Source organism: Aegilops tauschii, chromosome 4, assembly GCF_002575655.3.
Source record: "Aegilops tauschii subsp. strangulata cultivar AL8/78 chromosome 4, Aet v6.0, whole genome shotgun sequence".
Lineage (NCBI taxonomy): Eukaryota > Viridiplantae > Streptophyta > Magnoliopsida > Poales > Poaceae > Aegilops > Aegilops tauschii.
Window position 1 is genome coordinate 254,289,339 of NC_053038.3, and position 15,854 is coordinate 254,305,192.

Consider the following 15,854-nt stretch of genomic DNA (forward strand, 5'->3'; position numbering starts at 1 on the left):
TGGACGCTGGTTCCAGCTTTGCAACACACCGGTTGCAGCTCCGCCGGCGAAAAGGTTGTTGGAACCAGCAAAAAAGACAGTAGCAGAAAAAAAAGTCGATGCAGCAAACCAGCAAAAACACATTAGCATAAAAAGAAGTCGATGCAGCAAAAAACCTAGGTTCTAGCAACAAATAATGGTGGTTCCAACAAAAAAACACGTCGGTGGTGAGAGGTGTGTTTGGTTCCAGCACCGGTGGACGCTGGTTCCACCTTTGCAATACACCGGTTGCAGCTCTGCCGACAAAGATTGCAGCAATTCGCCCTGTCGGCAGTGGCAGGACATGGCACCGGTGATCCCCCATGGTTCCAGCACAACCCTCCAATGGTTGCAACTCCATCAGGTGCGGGTTGCAGCACCGCCATCCCCGCCGTGTGTTCCCCCATCGCTGCCCATATGCATCACCATCACATCTTTCATGCCGGCCACCTTGTGCACCGTGAGTCGCAACGCTTGTGTGCATGGGGTTGTTAGCAGGGGGATCTACACGAGTTGCGGTGGCCATCATTGGTGACGAGAGAGATGAGTAGTGGGTAGCTAGGAGTGATGCGGTGGAGGGGCGCGAGGTAGCTTTGTGGCTCGCTGGCGGGATTGCAGTGAGGGATTGGGGAAAATGAGTCCACGAGCATATAAGGTAGAGGAGATAAGGATGGTTGGAAGGGAGAGTTAGTGCGTGGGCCTTGGTAGGCATGTGGCTGTGTGGGGGATGTTCCCTTGAGCGAGCGAGTCGAGCATGTGGCTGCATGAGGATGTTTCCTTGAGCGAGCGAGTCGAGGTGACCGGGCCAATCTTCAGCCGGTCCGCCGGCTGGCAACGTTGTCCAAACTAAAATCAAAATATACGTGAAAACATGTGTGATTAATATAGTACTCATTGTAATAGAATATATCCGAATGCCGAATTAGAAATGATAACTGAATTTATGGCAATCGAAATTACAGTAAAGAGTTCTGCTCATGCGTTATTAACTAAACAAGCCTATTCTCTCTCATTTACCCTATGCCCCCACCCCGTAAAAAAAGCACATCCCTATTCACTCTCTGCCTCACATCGGGAATTTTTTTTGCCTCTCAGATCTAGCAGCCATGTAGCTCGTGTAGGAAAAAAGGGATTCATGCTGGCAAGCAATAGAGGAATTTGAAGGCGATGACCCATTCGTGATGGCTACCTAGGGACTCAAATAATAATTGGAAGGCTCTATGGAACCAACGGAGTCCACTAGGGTGTGTTTGGTTCGTGCGATAGCTTTGAGTGGCTATGGGTATCACCTACCACATGGTTAGGGATAGCCATTTTTTCTGTTTGGTTGGATGGGATGTCAAATGGTTAGAGATAACCATATATGCTTTTGGTTTGAGGAACAAGTAGTGGATAGGTTGTTGTGATAACCTCTTTTTTCAGGTGGTGAGATTACCCTTTATCCGAGCAATTTGAGCAAAAAATATGCTAGTGAGTATTCATGTCATTATACTATAACTTCAACATCATATACATATTCTGTAAAATCATTTTCTTTCTTTCAAAACCACCCATTTGACAATATTATCTACAACACTCTAGAAATCATTTTAACTGGAAAAAACCTGCTATGACCCCGAAGCATTTTCACTGAAGAATTATAATCAAAGACGTGCACAACGCATCACCCCTATAAATTCTGCTGATACTTGCTTACGTATTTAGTGCAGTGTATTAATCAGTGCTATCTCTGGGCACAATAGATATTTATTTGGTACATGACTACCTCAAACAAATTAAGATCCCAAATGATAAGTGTCACACGTGTGGCACAAACCTCCATTACCATCCATTTTGTCGCATCAAACAGATGATATCAGCGGAATCTTTTTGTTTTTTGCACTTAAAAAATGTCTTATCGCTTAAATAAAAAATCTAATTAAAAATCCGCTTTCATCATAAAATCAGTCTCGAAGAGAATTTCAAAAACTATATCCCATATTGATATGTTTCAATGACCTTTTTTGGGCCAAAAGCTACTATGATGTTACACTGAAGTTACCATAGTGTTTACAATAAAGTTGCCATGATATGTTTCATTTATTTTTTTCTTCTAGATTTAAAGTTACCATTGCATTTCAACTACTTTTCACAGCAAATTTTATTAATTGACCATGGCAATTTTTAGTAATTAACCACGACAAATTTAATTCATGGATCATGGCAATTTTTGTTTATAGATCATGGCAATTCTAGTATTTTGAGCATGGAAATTATTTTTGTATGAACCCTAGCAAATTTTAGTGCATGTATCATGGAAAATTTAAGTAATTCACCATGGCAATTTTATTTTCTGATTCATGGCAAATTTGAGTCACTGACTATGCATTTTTAAAGTAATTGACGACGAATTTATTTTTAATTATTTTGAATTATGAACCATGTCAAAATTATTTCATGGATCATGGCAAGATCATGGCAAATTATTTCATGGATCTTTTCTATAACATGTCAAAATTTACTTTTAGAAGAAAATCTTTTTGAAACATATCATGACTACTTCAGTGTAAACACCATGACAATTTATGTGCTGTAGACATGGCAACTTTTTATCGCCAAAAATTATCGTCGAAACATATCGATATGGGCTCTAGTTTCGATGACCTCGCCGCGACAGACTTAATGGTGAAAATGGATTTTTAATTGAATTTTCTATTTAAGAGATAAAACATTTTAAAGTTTGAAAAACCTAAAAGATTCTTGCTGCTATCATCTGTTTTTGTCCTTGTTTGCGTGCATGTGTGAAAGAAATAAAAAGACTGACGTGTCATAATGGGTGGCTAGAAGGGCGTTTAGCCTGACCTCCTTCAGCCCTCACACGTGTGGGCGGAATTGCTTCGTGCCATACATGTGACACCTATCAGGGTCCATTAAGATTTGTTCGTTGAAGGCGTAGTAGAGTTTGAGGTCGTGCCTGAAACATATAAGGCACAAAGAGACATATCAAGACCCGGACAAAATCGGCATCATGAACCCACAAATGAGCTCTTGTGCGCCATCAGGCCACCGTCGGCGCAATAAGGTCTGCATCATAAGTCACCGCTCACCCACAAGCGAGCTCCCCCGCGCCCGATAGAGGAGAGGGCGCGTACGTGCATGGACCCGTCCGCCGCCGTTGGCGCCGCCGCCGACTCTGTTGTTGGTCCGGCTGCTGCTTGCCGATCTGGCGATGCCGTCACTAAGGCTGCTGCTTGCCGATCTGGCGATGCGTCATTAAGGAGAGAAACGAGGGGAGAGAGAGGATAATTTTTCTGCTCGACGAGGGGTGAGAGGAGAGAAAAATGATTCGGGGGTGACACTAAAAAAAGTGGTTGGCGACGTCCGTGACTTTTCCCTGCAGCACCACGCCAGCATTAGGACCAGGCGCCACTAGAGGCAGTAGCGCATGGACGTCAAGACCGAGCTCCCCTCGTGCGTGCTGCGCCCGTGAGTTCTGCGGGCTGCCACACCGTCACCCCGGAGCTGCGCCGCGTCATCTGGCCCGACAAGTTCAAGCCAGACCTACCTCCATGCTACGACGGCACCCCCGACCATGCGAAGTTCCTCCAGCTCTACTCGCTGAGCATCGAGGCAGTGAATGGTGACGACAAAGTCATGGCGAACTGGTTCCCCATGGCTCTCAAGGATGGCGTGCGCTCCTGGCTCCTTCACCTCCCGGAGGGATCGATCTCCTCCTGGAACGAGGTTTGCAAGTGCTTCATTGCCAACATCCAGGGCACCCGTGATCGCGCCCCTGCAGTGAACGACCCGCGGCACGTGAAGCAGCAGCCGGGGGCGACTCTGCACAAGTACATACAACGCTTCATGAATGTTCGCCTCAAGATCCCGAAGGCAACAGACGAGGCCATCATCTCGATGTTTACCGATGGCGTCAGGGACGTCAAGATGAAAGAGGAGCTTGCCATCCATGACGACTTGTGCTCGACCCTGGAGATGTTCAACCTAGCGAACAAATGTGCAAGGGCTGAAGATGGTTGCCTCTCCCTCCTCGAGCTTCCGGAGGCCGACCTCAAAGACAAGAAGGCCAAGGCTAAGGAGGTGAAGCGCAAGGGCCCCGCCGTGCTGGCAGCGGAGCCCGAGATGAAGCGCGTCCGTGACCATGATGAGCCTCCCAGGGGCAACCGTCCATTCTGCGTCTTCCACAACATACACCACCACAACACCAATGACGGTCAGCAGCTCAAAGCACTCTGTGACGGACGCATCGGCCGCCGCCCCGAGTGCGGCGACCGTGGCTACGACCGTGGAGGAGGCCGCAGTGGAGGCCACTGGGACAACCGTGACCCTCGCCATGACTGGTGCGACCATCCCCGCGAGGACCGCTGGCGGGATCAGCCTTGCGACGGCCCCTAGCGCGACCAGCCTCATGAGGACCGTCCCCAGGGCATTGCCGCCCTCCCACCGCTGTCGTCGCCAAGGAGAAATGACGACAACCGACAGGATGATGGGGCTGGGGGCTTCCAGGAACCCTGTGCGATCGCTTGAACCACTCACTACAGAGCATTTCATGGCATGTGAAGTCAACCAACAGCAAGAAGGCATAAATATGAAGCTAAGCATGGCAAGAGCATGTCCATAGGGTGCATGGATCACTATCAAAACACATGTCAAAACTGAACTTCATGTTAACAGGCTGCCATCAACATTATTTAGCAAGTTGAGAGCGAGTTTACAACAAGCTACAGAAGGCTATAAATGCAAACAAGGGCATGGATGGGGAGCATAACATGTATAACAAAACACCCTCAGTGAACATCTCCCGATTAAGCATAGAACTCATGGTGACAGCAGGTTTACATGGCATCACAATGTCACAGCTACAGACTTAGCACAAATGACAGTCCCAGAAATCAGCAACATCATGGAGGCTTCTTTGCATGCTTGTGCTAGTCACCACAGAGATCCTAAAAATACAATACTTACATCACTGTAAATATGGCATGATGTAGTACAAAACACATGTAGAGCTCATGCTCATAGGATGCACACACAAAATGCAATGAAAAAGACAAATCACCAAGTTTTGATAACAGACAGCAGTTAACATCATCTATCACTCTTGCAACTATGATTAGGGAATCAAGATGAACTCAAACAAGCATGGCACAGTGTAATGAAATGAAGTGCATCTCATGATGAACATTTTGATATATTACATGCACGAAACGGAGCTATATGCGTGGAGATAGAGCCACCCAAACAGGCACACATAAAATGGATTTTCAGGGACTTGCAAAAAAAAACAGGCGAGCGCGGGTAAACTAAATGACGCTCGGGCGGGCTCTAGAAGGGGACTCACATAGCGGGCTCGGCCCAGGAAGAAAGAAGCAAGGCGGGCCGGCGCTGGACCTGGATCCGGGCCGGATGGGAAGCGGTGGCCCACGCGGGCCCACGAGGCCGGGCCGACGGGGACGTCGTCCTCCTCCCGATCGGGAGCGAGACGTGGCGGCGGCGGCGCACCTTGAGGCTCTGTCGAGCCTCGAGGCCGGCAGGACGGCGGCGGGGATGAGCGGATCCGGCGCGGTGGTGCCCACGGGCAGCGGATCTGGCCGGCGGGCCCCCGAATCGGGCAAGGCGACGAGGCGGGGCGAGCTCCGGCGGAGGAGATCACTGGCGGCGGGGCGGAGTGACGCGGCGGCGGGGGACGCGGGATCGACGGTGCGGGGAGGAGCGGGAGGCGGGGCGCCCTGGCGGCGGGGTTGGTGGCGACGGGCGGCGGACGCGATGGCGGCGGAGTCTGGCGGAGGGCGCCGGCGACGCTCGCCGGCGGCGGGGCGCGGGGAGGCGCGCGCGGGGCAGCGCCCGCGGGTGTCGGCGGCGGCGGGATGGACCCCACGGGCCCGATCCGGGCCCGGCGGGCCTGGCGCGGTGCGGGGAAGCGGCGGGACAGGTGGCGGCCGCGGGTTGGAGGAGAGCGGCGGCGGCGGTGACGTGGCGGCGGGGGATTGGCCGGGGTGAGGTGGCGGTGGTCGTGTCCGGTGCCGGGCGGACACGTCCGGCGGCGCGGAGGAGCGGGGCTAGGGTTTAGACTACGATTTGAAAGGGGGAGGGACACATTTATAGGTAGAGGGAGCTAGGAGAGTCCAAATGAGGTGTGGTTTTCTCCCACACGATCGTGATCGAACGACCGAGAGCATGGAGGGGGTTAGGATGGGCTAGGTGGGCTGTGTGAGGAGGTGTTGGGCTGCAAAGGGAAGGGGGTTTTCGGGCTACGCGGTTAACCGTTGGGGCATCAAACGACCTCCAAATGGAACGAAATTTGACGGGCGGCCTGCCGGTGATATACCAAGGCCACTTGGCAAATCTCGGCCCATTCCGAGAACGTTTTTATCCCGCTCACGAAACAAGGTCTGAGAGGGGCGACGAGTGCGGCGAGAGTGTCGGATCGTGAAACGGACAACGGAGGAAAAGGACCGGATGCAAGTTTTGAAAAACATGATGATGCAATGCAGATGATGACATGGAAAAATGCAACACGCAAGCAAATGACATGGCAACAACGACGAATAACTAGAAGACACCTGGCGCATCGGATCCTGGGCGTTACAGCTGTGATGACGTGAGTCATGACGACCAAGGCCAGGCGGGTGCCAGCGGGCACATATGGGACAGTTTCCTCTTCGGTGCTAAGGGAGCAAGGGCAGGCGCAGGTTCCTGAGGAAGGCCCCAAAGCTTTCCATTCCAGTGCAACGAGACCAAGACCACGAGCTCGGCAGGACGAATGTCATCGCCAAGCCCACTGCTGCGTCATGGCCAAAAGCTTTGCAGGCGAAGACCACCTTTCGCCAGGATAAGATGTATTACTTCCCCCCTTTCAAAATTGGCCGTTGTGGGATCCCTTCCCGCCTAAGTTATGAGGGAAGAGGACCAAGGCCACTATAAATATAGGTTAATCACCACCGTAGAGGAGGATCGGTTCCATTTTGGACCCTCACACCCTAAGCCCTGGCGAGGTTGTTCATCCACTGTACTTGTTCATCCCCAACCTCCTCGTGAGGCCAATCCACCAAAAGCAGGAGTAGGATTTTACAACGCAAGGTGGCTCAAACCTGGGTAAATCTCTATGTTCATCTTCTTCCCCGCTCGCGCGAACTCGACGAGACTAGGCCATGGGGTGGTGAGCTTGAGGCTAGAGCTGGTTGGGATCACCGCACACGCCATAGAGTTTGAACCTTCTTTGATCCGCGGAGCCCTGAATCCAACATTTGGCGCGCCAGGTAGGGGCGTGTCGAAGCTCCGCCTCTTCATCAACCGCGCTCCGTTCCCGCTCCGCCATGCCTATGGTTGAAGCTCGCCGAGTGCCGGGCCGCTCGCGTCGCTCAGACGGCGCCCGTGGGCCTCGGCGTCCCGCGCCGCTCTGCCTCTCCCGTGGCTAACGCTTCCACTGACCCTGCTGCTCACGAGCAGCAGGACTCGTCACTGCCAGCCTCCGTGGAGCGCGATGGCCGCATCGCCACTGCTTCTCTCACTCCCGCCACGACGTCGTCCTCCCATGGTCGCCGCGGGCTGGCAAACGCGCAAGCTGCGCTGCTCATGGCGTGTGAGCTATTGCGCTACTGTCCCGCCGACGAAATCTATGACGCTTGGCTCGGCCGCATCACCGAGCTCGTCAATGCCGCCGACGAGGCCCCGACGCCCTCCCACTCGCTCCGTCCCCCGCCACCCCGGGCGGGCAACATGGACCATGGCGCGCCTCCCCCTCCTCCTCTGCGCTGCGCTGACCCTGAGCCTAGGCGCGACCCGCTCCCGCGTGACCCGCTGCGTGGGGCGCCTGCACAGGATGAGGCAAGCTGCCAGGTGGTGTAGCGGCCACAAGGTGACGCACGTGCGCTCCCCGCACCACCGCGCCAGCATTAGGACCAGGCACCACTAGAGGCAGTAGCGCGTGGACGTCAAGACCGAGCTCCCCTCGCGCGTGTTGCGCCCGTGAGTTATGCAAGTTGCCGCACCTTCACCCCGGAGCTACGCCGCGTCATCTGGCCCGACAAGTTCAAGCCAGACCTGCTCCATGCTACGACAACACCCTCGACCGTGCGGAGTTCCTCCAGCTCTACTCCTGAGCATCGAGGCGGTGAATGGTGACGACAAAGTCATGGCGAACTGGTTCCCCATGGCTCTCAAGGATGGCGTGCGCTCCTGGCTCCTTCACCTCCCGGAGGGATCGATCTCCTCCTGGGACGAGGTTTGCGAGCGCTTCATTGCCAACTTCCAGGGCACCCGTGACCGCGCCCCTGCAGTGAACGACCTGTTGCGCGTGAAGCAGCAGCCAGGCGCGACTCTGCACAAGTATATACAACGCTTCATGAATGTTCGCCTCAAGATCCCGAAGGCAACAGACGAGGCCATCATCTCGGCGTTTACCGATGGCGTCAGGGACATCAAGATGAAAGAGGAGCTTGCCATCCATGACGACTTGTGCTCGGCCCTGGAGATGTTCAACCTGGCGAACAAATGTGCAAGGGCTGAAGAGGGCCGCCTCTCCCTCCTCGAGCTTCCGGAGGCCGACCTCGAAGACAAGAAGGCCAAGGCTAAGGAGGTGAAGCGCAAGGGCCCCACCATGCTGGCAGCGGAGCCCGAGATGAAGCGCGACCGTGACCATGATGAGCCTCCCAGGGGAAACCGCCCGTTCTGCGTCTTCCACAACGTACACCACCACAACACCAACGACGGTCAGCAGCTCAGAGCACTCTGTGACGGACGCCTCGGCTGCCGCCCCGAGCGCGGCGATTATGGCTACGACCGTGGAGGAGGCCGTAGTGGAGGCCACTGGGACAACTGTGACCCTCGCCAGGATTGGTGCGACCATCCTCGCGAGGACCCGTGGCGGGATCAGCCTTGCGACGACCCCTGGTGCGACCAGCCTCGTGAGGACCATCCCCAGGGCATTGCCGCCCTCCCTCCGCTGCCGCCGCCAAGGAGAAATGACGACAACCGACAGGATGATGGGGCTGGGGGCTTCCAGGAACCCCGTGCGATTGCCTGCATCCTGGGTGGTGCCCAGGCCCCTGCCCAGGCCTCTCGTGAGGTGAATGCGGCCCTCCCAAAGCTTGAGGCCGTGCGTCCCCTCAGGTGGTCGCAGTACGTCATTACCTTCAATTCCAAGGACCACCTCAAGTGCTCGGTCGCCGCAGGTGCACTTCCCATGCTCTTCATGCCCACCATCAGCAACGTCCTTGTCACCAAGACCCTCATCTATGGTATGCTCTCTCTGTGGAAATGTTCGACACGCTCCAAGTGCCTTATGACCAGCTCCTGCCCACCAAGCCTTTCTCAGGAGTGACTGATGGCTCCACCACGCCCCTGGGACAGGTGCACCTTCCTGTCACCTTCTGCAAGCGCGACAACTACCACACCGAGCTCATTGATTTCGACGTCGCCCACATCGGCCTCCCATACAACGCCATCCTGGGGTACCCTGCCCTTGCAAAGTTCATGGCGGCAACCCACCATGGCTATAATGTCCTCAAGATGCCAGGGTGCAGCGGCATCATCATGGTCGCGTGCAACGAGAAAGATGCAGTCTGCTCTCTTGAGTGCGCCTACCGAGCCACGGCGGTCGAAAACTCCGACGACGAGGGCGACATCCTGCCTCCTGAGGCCACCCCCAAGAAGAAGAAGCAACTCCTCCCCAAGAGCCGCCAGGAGGCAGAGATGCTCGCTGGCGGTGCCTCAGGCTCCGCACCCACTGCTGGGGCGCCTCTCCCTCCCGCATAGTAAGGCACGCTCAACGCCTTCCTTAGGCCAGGCTCGGGGGCTTCTGTCTGGAGGGCCTCTGACTTGACCGATGCGACGGGGGAGGTGCTCAGGCACCACCTGGAGGCATGCCTCGGTGTGCGTCCCCACAAGCAAGGCGCATGGCGCCAGGTGCGCGACAGTTCATCACCAAGGCGATCGAGGAGCTTCAGGAGGCGTGGGCCATGCGCGGCGAGCGCCGCCCCGCACGGTCTACTAGTGCAGCTGCCGCCCCCGACGTGGGTGGCGAGCTGCGCGTCTGCGTCAACATCCCGGGCCTCAACAGGGCCGCTTCGAAGGACCTCTTCTAGCCGTCGTGCATCGACCGGAGCAGGGGCTACCCGTTCAACTATGTTCGCATGCCGTTTGGCCTGCTGAACATGGGCGCCTCGTACCAGCGCCTCATGCAGCGTGCTATGGCGTCTCACGAGGCTAGACGCTTGGCGATCATGTCTAAGGAGGCCCCAGACCCTCGCGAGCCCCTTGGGCCTCGGGAGCTCCCCAGGCCTCCGAGTCGCCCAGCTCGTGAGGAGCGGCCTCCACGGCACGTTTCTTTAGCTACCTCGACGTTTCTACAACACCGGTGCAAGGTGACTTTTTGGTTTGTTTAGAAGAGGGCGCCCCTCAGGCTGCATTATCCTCAAGCTGTCTGGGCCTGCCCCTACAACTGTATAATTTTGCGTATGTATCAGAACTGGCTCTGCCTTTTATGAATTTCCTAAGTATTTCAACCTGCATGCCCGATGCCTCATCACCATGAATGTCGCTGCGCCCTCACAACCACGCCCTGGACCGCCTCATGATTAAGGGCTGGCATGGCTCTGTGCTCTTGTCAGTCCCTGCAGTGTTGATAAACCCAAGAGACCGAGCTCTGTCTCGCGGGCCAGCTCCCGTGTACGTCACCTCCCGGGGTCCTGGGTGCCTTGTCCTCTGCGTGAGCTAACTGAGAGCGGGTGAGTCATGGTGCGCGGCCCGGTTCATCCAACCGCAGTTCGGCGCTGCGGCGTCGTGGAAGCTGCGCGCCAGGTGTCCTTCTGCGGGATTGTTGCATGAGAAGACTGAGCATGACGTCTGTGCTCGGGTCCGTCCCTGCAGCATCCATAAACCCAAGCGATTGACCTCTGTCTGGCAGTCCGGCCCCATTCACGTCACCTCCTGAGGTCCTTGGTGTTCGGCCTTCTCATGCGATGGCCTCCGGAGGTTCATTCGGCGCAGGTTGCCCCCATCACACAAGTTTTATAAGCGCGCTCCACGCTAGAAGATTCAGGCGCAACCCACCTTGAGGTAGGGCCTCGTGAGTCCCGCACTGACTCACGGGTGCCCAAATACACCTCCCCTAGTTCTGCCGTGCTAGTCATGCATATGAATGAAATAGGGCTGTACGCGCCCGGAGACTCTAACACAGAGCTCCCATCCCACGCCAAGTGGAAGCCTCATGCTCCGTGCTGGCGGACAACACTGTCGAACAACGACTGTGCCCACGCCCAAGTGGAAGCCCCATGCTCCGTGGTGGCGGATGACACGGTTGAGCAGCGACTATGCCCATGCCTAAGTGGAAGCCCCATGCTCCGCGCTGGTGCAAAACAACTGAGCGCCCCTTAGGGGCTGCACCAATCTCAGGATGGCCTTTCGACCCTTCACGCAGCCCTGTCATGCAGCATTCCCCTGGGATGCACGTGCAAGGGGGCTGGACACGAGGGCTACACTCAGGCCAGGCCTGGCGCATGCCACGTCACCAGGTCCCTTGTACCTGGTCTTCTCTCACCCCTCCCAGGTGAAGGCTGGCGAGGAAAGGTATGGAGGGCTCCGGGCTAACCTCGCCGCTGCCCATGTTTCCTTCATGAGGGCTGGTCGCATGTCACGGGGTACCCCTGAGCATTGCGACTCAGAGGCCTCACTAGTCACTTAGCCCCTCGCCCCTTGGTTTTGTCCTGGCGATCCGGACGCCCCGATAGCGGTCGAGGTATGCGTGAGGCTGGGCCCTGCCGATGCAGAGCACAAAGGCAAACAAGAAGGAAACTAAGCACGAAAAGGAAATCACGGAGTTCAAACAGTTATTACAAGCACCAAATGTTCTGCAAACTCGAACGAAGTCTTACGCCTCCACGAGGCATGATAAATGTCGCAAGGTAAAATCTAGGAGGATGGGTCATCGTCGCCATCGCCGCTGCCCGTTCCAATCACGGCAGGCTCGTCGTCAACATCGTTGCCGCCGTCATCGCCACCACTTGCCTCCACCGCAGGGGGCTCAGTGACAGAAACGCAGGCGAAATTCTTCACCAGCGTGTCCACATGGCTCTTCACGGCTTCCGTAGTAGCAACATAGGATTTAGGAGCAACCGGGCCAACCACCACGTCAAAGTCGAAGCCGGGATCCTAGAGGTAGATGTGGCTGAAGACGCGCGTCGCCGCCGCGGAGAAGAGGGAGCGGCACTTGCCCTCTAGGAAGGAGTCCACCTTGGCGGTGGCACCTTCGAGCTCCTCGACAAGCCTGGAGGAGAGCCTTGCATAACCACCTTCGGGGGGTGCGCGTGGATCCTTGAAGCCTCGCCTGTAGCCTCTCGCGAGCCCTGAGCTCGAGGGAGGGGAAGGCGTCGCGCTCCGCGGATGCCTTCTTCTCGGCGGTGACAAGGGTCTTCTCCCTGGCATCCAGCTGGGCTATCGCCTCAGAGATGCACTGGGCATGGGATGTCTGGGCTTCGACCACGTCCTCCTTCAGCTTAGCCAGGCGCTCGCATTCCGCGGCCTGATCAACATTCACCTGGGACAGCACGGAGTCGCAATAGGCGAGCTTCGCCTCGTGGGCCTTGAGGTCCTCCTCCCACTGGTGGAGCCGCTGTGCATGCGCGGCCTGCTCCTCCTGAAGGGCCTTCAGATTGGCTTCCGCCTCTCCACAACGCTTCATGGCAGACGCTGCCTCGGTCAGTGCCGCGTCGCGAGCCGCCTTGGCATCGGTGGCCTCTTTCTTGCTTTCCGCGGTAGCAGCTTCGGCACGGCCCCAGGCCGTCCTGGTGGCTGTGTCGGCCTAGAGCCACCCTGAAACAAGCCCCAGGCGCTCCCTCATGAGGCACCTGTCGGTGTCTTGGAGGTCGGCCCGGATTCGGCCAAGCGCAGTGTAGGCCTCATTCAAGACGCTCTCTAGGTGGAGGCCCCCGAGCCTGCCCAGAGGGAGGCGCCGGGCCTGCCTTTCTACGCGGGAGGAAGGCAAGCCCCGGCAGTAGGGGCGGAGCCCTGAGTATTGCCATTGACCAGCTGTCCCTTTGCTTCAGGGCGATCCTTGGGGAGGAGCTGTTTCTTCTTTGCGGGGGTAGCCTCAGGAGGCGTGGTGATGTTCTCGCTGTCGGAGTTTCCAGCCGTAGCAGCCCGGTAGGCATGCTTGAGGGAGCAGACCGCGTCTTTCTTGTCACAGGCAACATTGATGACGCCGCTGCAACCAGGCATCTTGAGGACATTGTAGCCATGGTGGGTCGCTGCCATGAACTTGGCGAGCACGGGGTAACCCAGGATGGCGTTGTACGGGAGGCTGATGTGCGCCACGTCGAAGTTGATGAACTCAGTGTGGTAGTTTTCATGCTTGCTAAAGGTGACAGGGAGGCGCACCTGCCCCAAGGGGATGGTGGAGCCATCGTCACCCCTAAGAAGGGCCTGGTGGGCATCAGCTGGTCGTAGGGCACTTGGAGTGTTTCGAAGGTCGCGATGGAGATCACATTGAGGCCAGCGCCTCCATCAATGAGGGTCTTGGTGGCAGCAACGTTGCTGATGGTGGGAGTGCACAACATGGGAGCACACCGGCGGTGGCCGAGCACCTGAGGTGGTCCTTGGAGGCGAAGGTGATGGCATACTGTGACCACTTGAGGGGCCGCACAGCCTCAAGTCTCGGGAGGGTAGCATTCACCTCACGGGAGACCTGGTTGAAGAGGCGGTTGCTTGAGCTCCGCCAAGGATGCATGCTATCGCACGAGGCTCCTGGTAGCCCCCACCCCCATCGCCACGCTGGTTGTTGTCGTTCCTTCTGGGCGGTGGCAGTAGCGGTGGAAGGGCAGCATTGTCCTAAGGGCGTGCCTCGCGAGGCTGATCGCGCCAGGCGCCGTCGCGAGGCTGGTCACACTGGCTACCCTCGCGAGGTTGGTCACGCTAGCCCTGGCGTGGGTTACCATTACGGTTGTCCCACCGGCCGCCGTTGGGGCCACCCCCGTGGCCGGCGCCACGCTCGTTGCGGTCTGGGCAACGGCTCAAGCGCTCATCGTGGAGTGCCTTGAGCTCCTGGCAGTCATCGGTGTTGTGCGTGCGCATGTTGTGGTTGACGCGGATAGGCGACTATCCCTCTCGGGCTCATCACGGTCGCGGCCGCGCTTCTGCTCGGGCTCTGCTACCAGCACGGCAGGACCCTTGCGCTTGACCTCCTTGCTCTTGGCCTTGCTGTCATCGAGTGCCGCGTCAGGGTCGTTGTGGAGGAAGAGGAGGCCTTCCTCGGCCTTGGCGCACTTGTCAGCGAGGTTGAATAGCTCCAGCGCCGTGCTCAGGGCATCGTTGATGGTGAGCTTCTCGCACATCTCGTCATCCTTGATGCCATTGGTGAACGCCATGATGATGGTTTCGTCCGAGGTGCGTGGAATCTTGTGGCGCATCTGGCTGTAGCGCTGAATGTATTTGCGGAGGGTTTCGCCAGGGCGCTACTTCACGCGCCGCAGGTCGTTCAGGGTGAGGCTGCGGTAGTGGGTGCCCTTGAAGCTGGCGACGAACTGGTCACAAAGGTCACCCCACGAAGAGATCAACTCCTCGGGCAGGTTCATGTGCTAGGAGCGCGCACCGTCCTTGAGGGCCATGGGGAACCAATTCGCCATGACCTTGTCGTCGCCATTTGCCGCCTCGATGCTCAGCACGTAGAGCTAGAGGAACTCTGTCGGGTCGGAGATACCATCATAGCACGGGGGCAACTCTGGCTTGAACTTGACGGGCCAAACCACCCGGCGTACCTCGCGAGTGAAGGCTCGACAACCAACGCTGTTTGAAGGGGCTCCGCGTGCGAGGTGGGGTGATTCTGGCGCCCGTCCGCCATGACCTCCTGGAGGGCCCGTTCTTGGCGCTGCTACCTCAGCTCGAGAAGCACGCGCGCGTCTGGCGGCGCCCGGTGGATGATCTAGCAGCTGGCCTCGTCTCGGGTCGGCGCAGGCGCTCCACACGGCGAGTCACGTGGCTGCGCATCAGGCCGGGGTTCGGCTTTGTCACCGCGCAGGGGAGGAGGCGGAGGCGCGACATGTGCCACATCACCAGCATGAGACGGCGGAGAACAGAGCAATTGGGAGGGCGCCGAGGCCTCGCCCACGGTGTTGACGAGCTCCGTGATGCGGCCAAGCCAGGCGCGTAGCCTTCGTTGGCCAGGAGGTAGTGCAGCTGTTCACGCGCCATGAGCAGCGTGGCCTGCGCGTTCATCGGCCCATGGAGAGCATGGGAGGATGAGGCCATGGTGACGGCAAGTGAAGGTGTGGCGGTGCAGCCGTCGTGCGACACGGAAGGGTGTAGAGAGGAGTCATGCTGCTCGTGGGCGGCAGGGTCAGTGGCGGCGTTGGCCGCGGCTGAGGCGGAGTGGCGGTGGTCTCCACGGCCCATGGGATCCATCTGGGCGACACGAGCCCCCACAGTGCTCGGCATGAACACAGCGAGCGTCAGCCATGGAATTGGTGGAGTAGGGGTCGGAGCGAAGCGGAAGAACGGTGGAACACCCTTACCTGGCATGCCAAATGTCGGAATCGGGGCTCCGGGGACCCAAGAAAGGTTCGGACACTGGGTGCGCTCACTGAACCTCGCTAAGCCCTACCTCGTGATTCACGACCTCACGGCTGTCGGCATCCTGGGAACGGGGGTCCCCAGACTTGCCTGCCTGCGGCCCATGGCGTGGCTCCACTAGCGGCCCTGTAAGGCCCATCTTCACCAGCGAACACTCAAGACCCTCGCGAGGGGCCAAGCCTCGCGAGGCGGATGACGCAAGACCTCCTCAGGGGCGGCCTCACCAGGTTGGCTCGTGAGGGGCAGAGAGATCAAGGTAAGGGGCACCTCGCGAGGTT